We start from the raw sequence: 14,667 nt of genomic DNA, 5'->3' as shown, positions 1-14,667 counted from the left end.
TTTTCTAATTCATCAGTGCATTAATTCCTAAGTTGATGTCCTGGCTGTTCCTCCAGTCTCTTAGCTGGTCCTGTTCCTCTACACTGTCTTTACCACCCTGTTAGCTCACCATAGTATCTCCCTATAGTTACCGCTTCCCCTCAATGTGACTTGCTCTGAGGGTAGCAGCTTTCACGGGTCTTCCTGAAGACCCAGTTCCCTGTTGAAGTCCCTGGTGCCTTCTCTATGCTTCATTTTGGACAACACACATTGTCATCTGTACTCTGAGCATATCGCACCATGGATTTAAATGGCTCATGTTTCTCCCTCCAGAGCCTTTGTCTCTGACTCACAGCTTATATCCCAGCCTCAGAGCCGTGCTTGACTTCCAGTGGGGCTCAGGATTACTGGTCAAGTGAATATTCAAGAGTAAAAGGAGTATGGACCCAGCATGATGGCTTAGTGGCTAAAGTCCTCACCTTGCATGCACTGGGATCCCATATAGGTGCCAGTTCATGTCCCGGCCTCTCCATTTCCCATCCAGCTCCCTGCTTGTGGCCTGGGAAAGTAGTAGAGGATGGCCCAAAAACTTGGGACCCTGCACCTGTGTGGGATACCCAGAAGAGGCTCCTGACTCCTGGCTTTCGATTGGTTCAGTTCCTGCCATTGTGATTGCTTGGGGAGTGAACCAGTGGACAGAAGATCTTTCCATCTCTCCTTATCTCTGTAAATATGCCTTTCCAGTAAAAATACAAAAATAAACCTTTAAAATAAATTTAAAAAGAATAAAGGGTAGGCTTCTCGAACTTGATATTGATGGAGTAGCTATTTGGTGGTGTTCTCTCTTAAAAAGTTGACTTGATTGCTATTGGATGGCATCTGCTTGAGGAAAGTTTTACAGAGTAGAAATGAAAGATCACCCTGAAATCTGTGATTGGCTAATCTTTCGAAGGATGTATGCAAGCTGAGATTGGAAATTGTTGGAATTAGGCAGAGTTAGAGAAGGTGTGGATGTGGGAGGAAAATCAGAAGCGTGCAGTATCTAAAGAGGGAGGGGAGGGGTAACAGTCCAGTGTATCAGAGACTCTAGAAAGTTTAAATTCACTGAACTGACAGAGGTTACCTGTGTTTTACAACATAGTGCCACTCTATTTTGTATGGTCGGACCTTAGTGTATTTCTGTAAAAGAGAAAAACTGATTCATATATATAATACAGTTTCATACATGTTTATGGAACATATATGTTTAGAGACACATGTATGTGTGTTGAAAAGGCTGAATGAGAGAAAGTTTTCATCTTTTCTGTACATGAGTTGCCATGTAAAATGTTCCTATATAACCCTTCTTTTGCTAAAAATACTGGTGTTGCATTAATAAAATAATTATCAGCTATAAAAAAAAGTTGACATGATTGTTGGGAATTCAAAGATTTGTTCTTTTGAAATATACGCTTTATTTTTAAAGAACTTGTTATTGGAAAATAGTGTAAAATTTAGAGAAAATTTCATAGAGCAAAGAACTCTTTTATACTCTTGACCCAATTCACCAATACTTATTATTACTATTATTGTTGTTTGTTGAGAGGAGAGAGATTTACTTTCTAACTGCCTGTAACAGCCAGGACTGGGCCTAGCTGATGCTGGGAGCCAAGTACACAGTCCAGATTACCCACATAAGTGGAAACAACCCAACTACTTGAACTACACGAGCCGGAAGCTGGAATTAGGAGACAGAGCTAGAATTTGAATACTGGCAATGCAATATGAGCTTGTGAGCATCCCAGCCAGCTACTTAATCCCAAACACCTGCCCTGTCAAAATATTTCAAAGCAGAAATGATCTCATATTCCATGTTACACTTAATTCTGCCTAATAATCATAAACTCTTAAATTTAAAAACTGTCTTTTCAGCACTACAGTTTGTCATGAAATAAAAGTACCTCTTTACGTCATATTGTAACCCAGTAGATGCAAGTTTTCAAGCTTTGAATTCCTTGTATCTTGCACAATGAAAATCTCACTACTTACTGTGCAGCCTGTTTTGACATTGGACTGCTCTATTCAGTTCATTTATTTAAAAACATTTACCAAGTGTCTGCAGTTTGTGTGAGCTCTGTACCCCACTTCAGATGGACAAAATGCAGACCCTGCTTTTAAAGAATTTAGAATACAGGACAATGCTAAGAGGAGGACTTTTTCAGAAGAATGAAAATATTCTCTGTGCTGTCCAGCACAGCATTAACTATCTTTTGAGTGTTCAACCACCATGTGTGTTAACACAGTTGCATTGCACTATCTCCCACCATCTAGGAGACAGATCTTCAGAGATAAATAAAAGGGATAAAAACTGTGGCTGCTGTTGCATTTTAAACAGCACAGTGAGCTGGAGGAGTAGGAGGCAGTGACTCAGCTTACGTGGGGGATGAGTCAGGTACAGCTTTCTAGACAGCATATTGGGAGATTGAGTAGCTGCTGGGAAATGATTTAGGTTGTTCTCTGTTGCTCGTAACACAATACCACAGACTGGGTCAGCTGTAGACAAAGAGGTTTATTTTGGCTCGGGATTGTAGTCTAAAGTTGAGAGGCTGTATCTGGTGGTAACCTTCACACTGGCAGGATCCTGAGGTGGCACAGAGCATCGCATGCCAAGAGACAAAGAATGCATAGCAGATGTGACTTGTACAATGTGAGTGAATTGATCCATTAGTGAAGATACCATCTTTTCACCTGCTAAAGATGAAAAAAAATTTATTTATTCACTTTTTTGTTTGTTATCATTTCATTTGAAAAGCAAACAAATAGAGCCCGGCGGCATGGCCTAGCAGCTAAAGTCCTCACCTTGCATGCACCTGGGATCCCATGTGGGCGCCGGTTCTAATCCCAGCAGCTCCACTTCCCATCCAACTCCCTGCTTGTGGCCTAGGAAAGCAGTTGAGGATGGCCCAAAGCTTTGGGACCCTGCACCCGTGTGGTATACCCATAAGAAGTTCCTGGATCCTGGCTTCAGATAGGCATAGCATCGGCCGTTGCGCTCACTTGGGGAGTGAAACATCGGACGGAAGATCTTCCTATCTGTCTCTCCTCCTCTCTGTATATCTGACTTTCCAATAAATAAATAAATCTTTAAAAAAAGAAAAGAAAAGAAAAGAAGTAAAGATACAGAGACAGCTTTCGTCTGCTAGTTGATTTCCCAAGTGCCTTCAACAACCCAGCCAAGGCTGGGCCAGGAAAAAGCCAGGAACTTGGAACTCCATCTGAACTCAAGTATACTTGGGCAATCATTTGCTACCTCTGTGGTACACTAGCAGGGAGCTGCAGGCATTCTGATAAGGGGGTCAGTAAATTGTGCCTTAATGCTGTGTGCCACAATACCCATATCTAGTCCCATTTTTTAATAGCTGATAAAAGGAATTACATTTAGCTTGGGATCAGAAAGGATAAAATATTTTCAAATCACAGCAGAGCTGGGCAAGTAACACTGATGAGAGGGAGAGGCTGGAGAAAGAGGGAAGAGAAGAAACTTGAGCAAAGGCATAAAAGTTTAGAAAGGTCAGCAGTACTGAACTGTCAGGTGCTGGGGGAGAAGGTCTGAAAGGGAAGATGCAACAGACGGTGGTGTTCACATAATGGCTCGCCTTGGCTAGTCACTGGAGTTGTTACATTCATCCTGTGTTTATTCAAAATGTGCTTTTCTTTCATTGTTTTCATGGCTAATTTAACAAGACACAGGCTGGATAAATGCTAGCACCCCTTTTCTGAGATTAGTTCAGAGGAACTTCCATATCATAATGATGACTTTCCTGGGGTTTGCATTGTGATGTGGTGGATTAAGCTACTACTTGGGACAACTGCATCCCATATTGCAGTGTTAGTTCTAGTACTGCCCACTTGGCTTCTGGCCCAGCTCCTTGCCAGTGGACCAGGGACTCAGTAGATAATTCCAGTACTCAAACACCTGCCACCCAGGAAGATCAAATGGACTTCTTACCCCTGGTCTCACAGTCCTCCTTATTATGTGGCCACTTATGTGGCCATTTGGGGAATGAACCAGTAAATGGAAGATTTCTTTGCTGTGTCTCTCCTCTCTCTCTCTCTCTCTCTCTCTCTCTCTTCCCTTTACAAATACATAAATAAATGTTTTTTTCTAAAGAGAAAAAAAAAAGAATGGTGAGTTTCCCATGAGAGAAATGAATGATCAGCATATTAAGTTGTAATTTAACGTGATGATGTTTTGAGAGTTCGAATGCTTTATTCTCTTCCTTAAAGTGATTTTAGCAATAATCTGATTTTTTTTTATTAATTACATTGCATTATGTGACACAGTTTTATAGGCACTGGGATTCTCCCCACCCCTCCCCAAACCCTCCTCCCATGGTGGATTCCTCCACCTTGTTGCATTACCACAGTTCAAGTTCAGTTGAGATTCTATAATCTGATTCTTAAACAAGAATTCATAACACAATGTGTGTGGCATAGACAAATTGAAAATGAAAAAATTTGCAGGAATGTAAAACATAACTGAAATGCTATGGCTTGTTTAGAATACAAAAACAACCCATATAGCTTTATGAAATTGTTTTTACCTTTCTGATATGCCTTATGCACCATTATCATATACACATACACATTGTAATAGATAAATAGAACAGTCCAATAATGGAGTGAGTTACCTCAGAAAGCAATGAACTTTTTGAGGAAAGTCAGTTAGGATAAATGAGCATCTATAATACAGGGGGAAAAGCAGATATAAAATGCAAGAGAAATTATGATGTAATATCTGAGTTGGCTTTTAAGTCTGTCTGTGGGCTTATAACTGAAGGAATGTGATTACAATTAATGCAAAAGATAAAATTTTATCAAAAAATAGTAATCATGTTCTGAATGTGCAATACATTTAAAAAATATTCTAGGGGCGGGGCCTCTCAAAAAATATATATATTCTAAATTTCATTTAAATCATATGAATCTATTCTCCTTAAAATAAGGAATGAAGGGAGACAGGCAAGGAAGAAAAGGAAACGGTAGAAGGAAGGGAAAGAGGACAGGGAGTGGGAAGGGAAGGAGAAGAAGACGAAAGAGAAGACCGAACTCTTTTCTGAGGAGACAGCGAACAAATACAAACACACACAAAAAAACGACTTCAAAACATTTTTCAGGTATCAAGGTAAAAACTTAATTCAAGCCAAATTTATTGATAAATGCAGATGTGTGAATGAGGAGCTTGGTGTACTTAGATTGTCTCAAAGTATCTTCCAACAAGAGCGTTGGTGATTAGAAAGAAAAATAATAGCTATTCTTGAGAAACCAATGAACATCTTAACCATGTGACCAAAATAACACAAGAGGCAAATGAATGGACAACAGTACCTACAAGTAATCCTGAGGAGGAAATGATGTTACTTACGCATAAATCTAGTCAAAAATGCAGAGCCTGAAAGTATGAAAAATCATCAGAGAAACCCAAATTGAAAAACACTCTATTAAATAATTGGACCATGTCCTTCTATGATATTGATGGTTAAAGACTAAGACTAAGAGACTGTTTGAGACTTCATAAAATTCGTAAGACACTAGTATGAAATGAGACAAATGATCTTGAACTGGACCTGCGCTGCGCTGGAAAGAAACTGCTATACCAACCATCATTGTAATAACTAAGACACTGGGAAATCAAGTACATACTAGGTAGAAGTATATTAACCTTACATTTCCTAATTTTGATAACTATTCTGTGGATGTGTAAGACACTGTTTCTAGTTTCAGAAAAAAAAAACCCACACAAATACACATGACATAGCAATCTACATATATCTATATATAATATATATAGAGAATGATAAAGTAAATTGCCAAAGTGCTAACTATCGGGAGCTGTCTGTATCACTCACTGGTTTTTGGTGAATTTGACTAGTTTAGGTACTTCAAGTAAATGGAGTAATGCAGCATTTTTCTTGACTTATTTAATTCAGAATAATTTGTCCTCAAGTTTCATATATCATATTTTTTTAAAGATTTATTTTTATTATTTTTTCATTGGAAAGGCGGATATACAGAGAGGAGAGACAGAGAGGAAGATCTTCCATCCAATGATTCACTCCCCAAGTGAGCGCAACGGGCCGATACTATGCCGATCCGAAGCCAGGAGCCTCTTCTGGGTCTCCCATGCAGGTGCAGGTTCCCAAAGCTTTGGGCCGTCCTCGACTGCTTTCCCAGGCCACAGACAGGGAGCTGGAAGGGAAGCGGGGCTGCTGGGATTAGAACCGGCGCCCATATGGGATCCCGGGCGTGCAAGGCGAGGACCTTTAACTACTTGCGCCACCGCGCCGGGCCCCCATATATCATATTTTTAAGGCTGAATAATTCTCCATTTTATTATAAGCAACATAGTTATATGGCAAATTTAATATTAAATATAGTGTAAAATTTGTTATGACCGTTTACTGTAATTCAGTTGTGTTATACATTAATATAATGTGAATGCATGTTTTATTAAATATTACATAGAAGTAGTATATATTTAATATGCAGTGTAACATTTAAATATACATATGCTAATAAATTTGAAATTTATAAGATATTTTATAAATATATGTATTTAAATTTTTTAAATTTGTTTTTTTTTAACTTCATTTTATGACACAGCTTCATAGGCTCTGGGATTTCCCCCAACCTTCCCCCAAGCCCTCCCCCCATATTGGATTTCTCCATATTGTTACAGCAGTACAGTTCATAACCAGTCATGATTCCTTCATGGCGGGCATGGACCATGCAGAGAGTCTAGCATCTTATTGTCCAGATAAATTCAACAATTTCATTGGGAGACCATCCCTGGTCTGAAAGTAGAGCTGGCAGGATGTCATCTCCTCCAATGAGATTCCACTACACAACTTCAACAACCATTTACAACATCATGAAGTTAATTGACATGGTATTGAGTAACCATTATATTAGAAAATGCAAGTTCTTTACCACTACTGCATTGACATTTCAATTTTAGTTCATACACAACCAGTTGCTATACACCTTAAAATAGTTATATGTACTATTCAGCTGTCTCATGTCTATTTTCATTTTCATATTTAGCAGCTGTTAGTATTCAAGTGTGATTTTTACAGAACTTCCCGGATTTTAGGATAATCTAATCAGGCTTACAACTCTAACATGCCATATGTTAACAATTAAGGAGCAGAACAGTTTTAGGAGGACTGTGCAAAGAAATCTTCAATACCTTAGTGAGGAGTAACTAATCTTTGTGTCCTACTTAGTAAGGCATATGTGAATCCAAACTAACTGTTTCCTGTCTGTTCTAAGCTTTGCTTATTGGTCTCTGTCTATCTAATCTAATTTTTGAGGGGGCTCTGGAGTGACCCTGATGGTCATTGCTAGAAAGGGTGGAGATCTAAATTTGTAAGATATTTTATAAATATATTTTAATATACTAATTCACTATATGTTTACAGTGTGTTATGAAAAATAAAATAAAGCATGCTCACTTCGGCAGCACATATACTAAAATTGGAACAATACAGAGAAGATTAGCATGGTCCCTGCGCAAGGATGACATGCAAATTCGTGAAGCATTCCATATTTTTGAAAATAAAAAATAATAATAAAGCAATATTGTTCATACATTCATCTGTTGATAGTTGTGTTAGTTGCTTGTAACTTTTTGCTATTTTAAATACTACTGCTATGAAAAAATATCTGTTTGAATTCCTCTGTTCATTGAGGTGGGGAGGTTTATACCCAGGAATAGAACTTCTGGATTGTATATTTTTTAGGAATTACCGGACTGTTTTCATTCATTTTTATTTTTAATGTAAACATTCTGTCTTCTAACATATTTGTACATCACACATTGGTTGTTGGCTTACATGTAATAACTGATCAACAAATACAATTAATAATGATTAAAGGGGCCCAACGCGATGGCCTGGTGGCTAAATCCTCACCTAACAAGTGCTAGAATCCCATATGGGCACTGGTCCATGTCCTGACTGCTCCATTTGCCATTCAGCTCCCTGCGTGTAGCCTAGGAAAGCAGTAGAGGATGGCCGAAAGCCTTGGGGCCATGCACCTGCACAGGAGACTCAGAAGACTTCCTGGCTCCTGGCTTCAGGCTTCAGGTTTCACATTGGCTCAGCTTGGTTGTTGCAGCCACTTGCGAAGTGAACCAACAGACAGAAGATCTTTCTGTCTCTCCTTCTCTCTGTAACTCTTCCTTTCCAATAAAAATAAATGTCTTTTTTGTTTAAAAATAAGTAATGATTATGATTGCAGCTGATATAGATGCAGAATTGCACACACTGTAAGTCATTTACCCCTAAGTGACTTCATATGAAAATGAATTCAGTCCTTCTTTCAATTATTCAGTCCTTCTTTCTCCTATGTAATCAGCACTGTTTTAAAGCACTGGTCTGCATTATTGCCCTGAATCTCCATAGCAGCTAGTACTCTTATCTCATCTTATGCTTTGGGAACAATCAAGTCACTTGCCCAAAGTCACACAGCAAGCTGCAATTGCAGAGCCAGGACTCCAACTCAAGTAGTCTGACCCCATGGCCCACAGACCAATCACCATTATGCATTTTTCAGAATTTATTTATTTGAAAAAAAAAAAACAGGCAGGAAGAGATCTCTTATCCAGAGGTTCACCCCCAGTGGCTGCAACAGCCAGGAGGACTAGGCTGACCAGTCAGGGTCCTGAAACATGAGCTCTGCCTCCCATGAGGGTGGCAGGGACCTGACTTCTTGAATTAGCAGGAATCTGGAATTGGGAAGTAAGCTAGGGTTCACAAGCAGGCACTCCAGATAAGGGACATGGATGTCCCAAGAGAAAACTTAATGACTGCACCAAATACTTGTGCTGTAGTAATATTACTATCTACTATGTTATAATATTCTGGAAAACCTAATATGACTGAAAAGAAGCAAAAGATTGTTTTAGATGTGTTGAAAGTTTGGCTTGTTAATTCTGTTTGCATTTTGAAGTTGTAATTACCAAACTGAAAGCAGTAGTGGAGCAGAAATTGGGATTGTTAATCAAGGAAACTGTTCTGGTTTATCAGAAACCATCATGGTAGCAAAGTTAGCTTTTTCTTAGATGTTCAGTTTGGATGTTATTTCATGAACTTTTCACTGGACACTTGCAGCATTTCCGGGAGACTGGCTGTACTTCTTTCTGGGCATAGCTACTTCTCTATCTTTTCATTCCACCATGTCTTCTCCTCTACTCATTTCTGTTAGCAGGAGAGAACAGTGTGGGAACAGAAACGTGGAATACATAAATCCTTTTGGGAAAAATGGAAATACCCCTGTGGCTTGTTGAAGGGTGGCAGACAAGATGATGAAGTGTTCAGCCCACATCCAGGGCAAGGAGATACCTGCCCTGAGCCGATCACTCCAAAAGATGAACAGCTGTGGTCTGGCGGTCATGGCCATGGCTGCATGCCACTCCCCGCACCCCACTCCACCTTGCTGAGCCCGACAACCTGTCATCATTGCCATCATCACTATTTGTTTCACACTATTGACAGAGAGATGAGCCACCTGGTCACTTAGCCTGTGCAGAAAACGGCCATTTCCTCCCTCTCACGTGGACAAATATTTACTGACTTTGCAGACATCCAGTTGCAGCAGTTCAGGAGGCAAATAGAAACCGAGGGTCAGATGAGAAGGGCCAAAACCTGCAGCGACAGGGAGCGAAAGAGCAATGGGCACTCTAGGACGCCCATTCTGTCCACACAGGCATAGAGATGCTGCTGTCTATTCACCCCTAGATAATCAATTAGTCTTGGAAATAAGCTTGGCCCCAAGATAAGTGTGGGTTTCCTGTGATCAGCATCAGTACCGTGGGATGAACAGAGAAGGAAAAAAAAAAGAAAGAAGTAGAGAAGACAGCAGATGAAGTCTGCAGATAGAATAGGAGGAAAGTTGGTGACTGTGCTGACTGAGACAGGAGGCACTTCCTTTCCCTGACACTTCCAGGCCTCCGGAACAGGACTTGCCTGCCTGTTGTGAACTTCAATATAGAAATCACAGAGGTCATGGAGAGAACAAGCCACATTTTTGACTACTTTTGGAGGCATACACATAACTGTAAGTAAGAGTCTAGGGCAAGAGAAAGGCCAGCGGTGCAAAAAATGCATGATTAAAAGTCAGGGGCAGAGCTTGCTTCGGCAGCACATATAGTAAAATTGGAAAAGTCAGGGGTTAGCAAGCATGTATTTGACCCTTGCATTGAGGCATCTTCAGCGAAATGAAATGATGGTATTTTGAGCTGCATTTCAGAAAAGCAAGGACCCATTAGACAGGATATGACAGACATCCATTGAGGTCCTGATCCCAAATCCTACCCACACTTCCACGGTCTTCACTGCCATGTAAACCCAGGAGCAGCACGTGTGGCTCCAGAACTAGTCCTCACAACCAAGAGCATAGGGTGAGGAGCCAGGAGGAGAATCGAAGCAGTACCGGCCTGAGGAAGCTGACAAGAAAGGCCCTGAGCCAGCTCCAGCTGTGGGAGCAGATTTCACATCCATTGTTTTGCCTTTATTGCTCAGTCTCAGTGTCTATCATAGACGGAAATGAAATTGGTCTGGAATGGTTTCCTCTTCCCACAGCCTTCTTGGCTGCTTATTGATAGATGACTTTTAAATATAAGGTCCCTATAGATAGAAAAATTAAGCTGATCTATCCACTTATTTCCCCAAATAGTCTTTTTTTTTTTTTCTGTTTTAACATGACAGACAATGTATGTGTCTTTTTCAGTCCTCTAAGACTTCCTTATCAAAGCACAGTCTAAAAAAAAGTGACTTGATTTCCCTGGGTCATCTGACCAGGTCGATCTGTTGGAGACATTTGATGTCAACAGTCTGTGAGCCGGCAAGAGCTCCACTTCCCTTCCTCAGGGTCCCAGCCCCCGGGCTGACTGATGGCAGCTTGCTGTTTTTAGAAAGCTGGATGCGCAGTAGTGGGGGAGAGCCAGTCCTATTGGGGACACATGCTCACGGCTCCCTTGACCTCTATTTCCCTTGGGCCTCTGTCACAAAATTTCTGTTCGCCCAGAAGGTTCATCCGTGATTGTGGTTTGGCTTTTTGATTGTGATTCAGAAACTGCACACATTTCATTTATTTTCTTTTTTATCTTAGTCTACTGGGATTCCAGGCCTAGGAGGGAGCAGGTTGGTATCTTGCTTTTGCCATGGGCTTTCTCTGTTAAGTGTAAATATTTTTATGGCCTCAGGAACATCTCTTTAAGGCACTTTCCAGTTTCCTTGTGAAACTTGAGCCCTGTGATTTGCTTTTTGACACATTCATTCTGCTCTTATCTAAAGGGTGTGGAAGTAAATTCACACTGATGGTCTTGATTGTCCTTCAGACCATGAGAGCTGTTAGCTAGATGATGGCTTTTTTCATTTCTCAGAGAGGAATTTATACTTCCTTATATTGACATCTGATATTTCATTTCACTTCTAGTAACCTATATAGTAGTTCTTACAACCATCCTTGGATTTTTAAGTATGAGGACACTGGCACATAAAGAGCAGAAAGTTGGGGTCAAGACTACACCTGACAGACTATTTTACAGCAAAACACAGGGGACAATGCAAGGCAGAGAAAGGAATGGGGAGGGGAGAGGGGGGGAAGCCCTATGTCTGCAAAATTGTAGAACAGAAAATAACAATAAAAACAAACAAAAAACAAAAAAGCACAGAAGTTGTAATGCACATATCATTTAAAAATACATTCCTTAATTTAATTAAGATCAAGTCTATTGTTGATTATGGTAAATGATAAAAGCATAAACAAACAAATTATATGTAGGTTGTAACCTGAAAAACCAATATCTGTATAGATGAGCGCACTGGGTTCCAGGCACATCCAGCAGTGTGCCTTATTCTGGAGCTAGACCTGGAGCTCATTCCCACCCTGAGAATCTTGCATCTTGTGGACAAATGCTACTTTCTCTCTTTATTTTATGTTTTAAAAAAAATGTGTGTGTTTAGGGTTTTTTTGTGCGTGTGTGTATGTGTGAGAGACACAACAAATATCAATCAGCTGTTTCATTCCCCGAACTATCTGGAAAGCCAAAGCCAAAAGCCTGGAACTCAAACCAGGTATGCCCTGTGGGAGGCAGGAGACCCATTACTTGAGCTATTACTGTGCTTCCTGGAATGTAGATTAGTAGCTAGCTGGAACTGAGAGCCACAGCTGGGTGTTGAATCCAAGTATTCTGATGTGGGGACATAGATACCTTAGCTACTAGGCCAAACGTCTGCTTCTATTTCTCTCTTTATTTTCTTTAACAAAATTCATTTATTTCAAAGGCAAAGTTGCAGAGAGAGCTTCCATTCACATATTCACTTCCCAAATGGCTACAACATCCAGAGTTGGGGCCAGAGCCAAAGCCAGGAACTCCCTTGTGATTGGTAGGGTCCCAGCATTGAGGACATCTTCTAATACTTTCCCAGGTGCTAATGCAGGAAGCTGGATTAGAAGTGAAGCACCCAGAACTCAAATCAGTGCTCATCCAGGCTCTTGGCATTATAGCTGGTGGTGGCTTAACTCATACTTCCCACTTCATATATAATTTTTTCCAATTTGTAAAAGTTAGATCAAACAAACCAATTTATCTGAAAATGATTATTTCACGCTGAATCTTATGAAGTCATTTTAAAAAATTCTAAGTAAAAGATTCTATTTGCTTGCTCAAGAACCATTCTTTCTCACCCAGAAACATCTTTTCACTGGAAGACCTTGGCACCTGCTGTCACATTGGAACACTGGAACAGGAACAGAATTTTTGCACTGTTTATTATCTGGTGAGAGTTTTTAGGGGAAAATGTCAACATAAATTTGGAATTTCCTGACTTCTGCAGACTTGAGTTATAATCTTGACATGACTAGAAAGGAAATCTTTAAAAAAAAAAAATCTTAGAGTGTTTTATTGTGGAAATGTCCTCAAACATTTTCATCCCATTTTCCCAGAGAAACCTGACAGTCTGGGGAGGGGAGTCACAGGGAGACAGAAGAAAAAAACCCCAAGCCACATCCTTGAACTCTTTTGTGTGTTCAGAACAATGTCCTGTTAAAATCAAACAATATTGCTGCTAAAAATGTCTGAAATAGTCCTTGGTGAGTGTATGGGCCCACTAGGAGAGCTCTGTGAGAGGGGCTCTTGGCACAGAAGTGGTGAGAGCGAGAGCCCAGAGCTGATCTAGCAGGCAACAGGGCACAGCAAGATAGGATATCTTTCCAATAAGCTTGTCATCAGCCCCTTCTGCCTGGGACTTCAAGTTCCAGCGTGAATACCACCACTGCACCCAAGTGGAAACAAAAGTCCAGAGGGGGAAGGCTTGGGGGCAGGGGTAGGGTGGGGGAGTGGGTAAGGCTCATAAAGAAGAAGTCATGAAGTCTGGCTTTCTGGCCAGATTTCCTCTGGAAGGTGAGGTGTGGCCAGCTCTGTGTATGTGGACCGCCTGGGAGGGGACACACACCCTGCCTTCAGACGGCAGGACCTCAGCCTGGACCTCGGCCAAGGAGCCAGACGCCAGGCCCCGGCTCTCAGCAGTGGGAGCGGTCGCTGGGTTGCGGATACAATGGTATTATCTCAAGCCAACCACGGCTGCAGAACCGCGCGGGGCTTCCTGTCCTTGCCTTGCAGCACAAACTGTCCGATCTCCAACTGCTTTCGGACACGCTGGCCCGTGCTCAGCCAGCAGGCTTGCTGTATTAATGTCTGAAGCCACTCTTCCCTGGGAATTGCAGACGCTGCAATGCCATAATCCATTGTATTTTTAGGGTGTTGGCGCGGTGGGGTGGGGGTGGGCGGATGAGGGAGTAACACGCTAGAGTTCATGTAATATAGGCAAAGGCAAGAAAGGCAGAAAAGTCTTAAGTTGATTTATCCAGGTCCATTATTTTAATGACTTTTTTTCGCTTTTGAATTCCAGGGTTTTTTGTTTGTTTGTTTTGCTTTGGTGGGCTTCAGTTTTGTTTTATTGTCCACAAAGAAAGCAAGGAGGCTACTACAGAGAGAAAAATCTAAGTGTATGTGATTCCCTCACATGTGAGCAAGCTTGCTTTTGTTCAATATATTTCGACTGGGTTTGGTTTAAACTGTTACGGTATGTTGAAACTATCAAGTCTGCTAAAAAGACGTTACACCTGGGTCTTCCACATGTGTTACAAAGGAGAGATGGATGAGCTTCCCCTTGGACACATAGGTTTGATATTCTTGGCTTTGGAATATTTCAATGAAGTTGTTGAGAATATGACTCAGTCTTTAAACTATGTGTTATGCCAAAAAAACTGAACATTTGTAGTACTCTGCTCCCAGAAGTCAGGTGCTTAATTCAAGAGTTACCAGAAATGTTCTTAAACCCTCTACTTCCAGGTCAGGAAGTTTTTGGTAGAGCGTTGGCTTTTGGCCTGAGTGGGGACTTAGCCTCAAACTATGCCACTCTCAAGGAGGCTTCTTGGGGAAATCAGGACCAACTAGTCCCCAGGCCTTTGATTTGTGCCTCATGACATTTCCGGTTCCCACAAGCACAAGGCCCAGTTTTCATTACAACCGCATGCCGATTGCTCTAAATTGTGTGGTTCTCGGTTGAGCCTGTGTGTACCTAACTAGATTGACTGCTTCAAACTGAAGCACAGACATCCCTTTCTGGTCCTTGCTTTTGC

At 41.0% G+C, this 14,667-nt stretch overlaps 1 non-coding gene across 1 annotated transcript; it reads left to right on the top strand.

The window, feature by feature from the left end:
• The first annotated feature begins 7,464 nt into the window (after window positions 1-7,464).
• LOC121151398 lies at window positions 7,465-7,571 on the top strand. The gene has a single exon (XR_005883160.1). It is a non-coding gene; the product is annotated as a U6 spliceosomal RNA (small nuclear RNA).
• Window positions 7,572-14,667: the final 7,096 nt, after the last annotated feature.

The sequence above is a fragment of the Ochotona curzoniae genome, unplaced genomic scaffold (assembly GCF_017591425.1).
Source record: "Ochotona curzoniae isolate NIBS_2020 unplaced genomic scaffold, NIBS_Ocur_1.0 contig_2318, whole genome shotgun sequence".
Taxonomy (NCBI): Eukaryota; Metazoa; Chordata; class Mammalia; order Lagomorpha; family Ochotonidae; genus Ochotona; species Ochotona curzoniae.
The sequence above is the reverse complement of the archived record's forward strand: the minus strand, read 5'-3'. Positions and strand labels throughout refer to the sequence as shown.